A 2,926-nucleotide genomic window follows, 5' to 3' on the forward strand; every position below is an offset into this window, starting at 1 on the left:
GAAGAAGAGAGAGGCCCATAAATCTGTAAAGATGGCACAGAATGAAGGGGGTGGCAGGAATGTTCAAACTCCTGGAGTTGTACAAGGGGTTCAGGCTCAGACCAATGCTGAGAGGAGCCTGCGAGATTATGTGCTACCCACTCTGACGGGAGTACAAAATAGTATACGCCCACCAACTGTAGAGGCCAACAACTTTGAAATAAAGCCCGCTATTCTACAAATGGTGCAATCTTCTGTGCAATTCAATGGGTTACCCTCTGAAGATCCTCACACCCATTTGTCCAATTTTCTGGAGTTATGTGGGACCTTCAGATATAATGGAGCGAGTGATGACGCAATCAAGCTCAGGCTTTTCCCATTTTCTCTAAGGGACAGAGCAAAAATTTGGCTGAACTCTCTGCAGCCAAACTCTATCGTCACCTGGCAAGATCTAGCTCAGAAATTTTTGTCCAAATTCTTCCCTCCGTCCAAGGCTGCTAAATTGAGGGGAGAGATAAATAACTTTTGCCAGAATGACAGAGAGTCATTGTATGAGGCGTGGGAAAGGTTTAAGGAACTCCTGAGAGGATGTCCTCATCATGGCATTGAACAGTGGATGCTAGTACAGAATTTCTACAATGGTTTATGTCCGACAACCAGAACCATTATTGATGCTGCAGCGGGTGGCACTTTTATGAGCAAGAGCGCAATTGGTGCTTATGAGCTGTTGGAGGACATGGCTACAAACAACCATCAGTGGTCTGAGGAGAGATCATCAGGAGTCAGAAAGATAGCTGGGGTGCATGAGCTAGATGCAATTACTGCTTTAACAGCGCAAGTAGCCTCTTTGACCAAGCAGTTGCAACAGAGTAGTGTATCTGCTAATGCGGTTCAGATGGCAGTGAGGTGTGAAATGTGTGGTGATGCTCATTCTGTTGATCAGTGCCCTATCTGTATGAATAACACCCCAATGGATCATGCTCAAGTTCAGGCGGTGGGAAATTTTCAGAGGCCACTCAATAATCCATTCTCCAACAACTACAATCCAGGGTGGCAAAATCATCCAAATTTTTCGTGGAAGAATAATCAAGGCCAACAACCGCAGTTTCAGGGCCAGTTTCAGAATAACATGCCTCAGCCACCTATGAATCAAGCTTCGTCATCACTGCAGCCTAGGCCTCAACAATCAATGCCTCAACCTGAGAGACCTAATGAACTGCAAGCTGCCTTGTTGACTCTTACTAATACACAGACTCAATTTATGACTGAGACCAGATCCTCCATTCGAAACCTTGAGACACAGGTTGGGCAGTTGGCCAATATGCTCAATAACAGACCCCAGGGAAACTTGCCTAGTAATACTGAAGTCAACCCCAAGGAGCAAGTTCAGGCAATTACTCTGAGGAGTGGGAAGCAAACAGAGCAGCCTAGACCTCCACAGGCAGTGGTTCAGAAAAAAGAGATGGGTGCACAGTCTGATTCAGAAAGGGTTACTGAAGACCATCAGAAGTCAGAACAGAGTCCCCCAGTTGTCATTGAGCAGCCAGTTAGAGTTCCATACCCTCAGAGGCTTAGAAAGACTACCCTTGATAAACAGTTTTCTAAGTTTCTTGAGGTGTTTAAAAAGCTGCACATAAACATTCCTTTTGCTGAGGCCTTGGAGCAGATGCCCATCTATGTTAAGTTCATGAAGGAGATTTTGTCAAAGAAAAGGAGAATGGAGGACTATGAGACTGTAGCACTCACTGAAGAGTGCAGCGCTATTTTACAAAGGAAGTTACCCCAAAAGCTGAGAGATCCGGGGAGTTTCACTATACCTTGCACCATTGGCAAGTTTGAATGCAAGCACGCCTTATGTGATCTGGGGGCAAGTATCAATCTGATGCCCTTATCTGTGTTTAAAAGACTTGGTTTGGGGGAGGCAAAACCAACAACTGTCACTCGCAGACCGATCGTTAACACATCCACGAGGTATTATTGAGGATGTTCTTGTGAAAGTGGATAAGTTCATATTTCCCGCTGACTTTATTGTTCTGGACATGGAGGAGGACACAGGTGTCCCTGTTATTCTTGGTAGGCCATTTCTAGCCACAGGCCAAGCTCTTATTGATGTTCAAAAAGGAGAGCTTAAGCTTAGAGTCAAGGAGATGAGGTGGTCTTTAATGTCTTCAAGTCTATGAAGTATCCGGTGGCTAGTGACAGTTGCTTTAGTGTGGATGTGATAGAAAAGGCAGTCTCCAAGAGAAGGATGAGCAGTGATGCCTTAGAGGCAGTATTATTGGGTGATGAAGGCGATGATGATGAGGATGCTGAGATCAGAGAATGTGTAAATTGGATCAACTCTTTCCAACCATATTGGAAGAAGTTTCAAGAATTAGCGGATGCGACTGATAAACCGCTAACCTCCATTCAGCAGCCACCACCGTTGGAACTAAAGGTCCTCCCAGATCACTTGCAATATGCTTATTTGGGAGAGAATGAAACTTTACCGGTCATTGTGTCAGCTGACCTGTCAAAGGTAGAATTGGAGAAACTGTTGAGGGTTCTAAGGGAGCATAAATTGGCCATTGGGTGGACCTTGGCAGATATTAGAGGAAAAAACCCAACGACAGTGATGCATAAAATCTTATTGGAGGAGAATAGCAAGCCATCCATAGAGGCCCAGAGAAGACTCAATCCAGCCATGAAGGATGTAGTACTTGAGCAAATTCTTAAATGGTTGGATGTTGGGGTGATCTACCCAATTTCTGATAGTGCATGGGTGAGCCCTGTGCAAGTGGTACCTAAGAAGGGTGGAATGACTGTAGTGAAAAATGAGAACAATGAACTCATTCCAACAAGAACTGTAACGGGGTGGCGGATTTGTATAGACTACCGCAAGCTCAATAAGGCAACAAGGAAGGATCATTTCCCTTTGCCTTTCCTTGATCAGATGCTTGACAGATTG

The 2,926-nt window shown here is 44.9% G+C and overlaps 1 non-coding gene across 1 annotated transcript; it reads right to left on the minus strand.

Moving 5' to 3' along the window:
- Window positions 1-478: 478 nt before the first annotated feature.
- Window positions 479-585, minus strand: LOC133813052 (small nucleolar RNA R71). The gene has a single exon (XR_009884098.1). It is a non-coding gene; the product is annotated as a small nucleolar RNA R71 (small nucleolar RNA).
- Between the last annotated feature and the right edge of the window lie 2,341 nt (window positions 586-2,926).

Source organism: Humulus lupulus, chromosome 1, assembly GCF_963169125.1.
Source record: "Humulus lupulus chromosome 1, drHumLupu1.1, whole genome shotgun sequence".
NCBI classification, from domain to species: domain Eukaryota; kingdom Viridiplantae; phylum Streptophyta; class Magnoliopsida; order Rosales; family Cannabaceae; genus Humulus; species Humulus lupulus.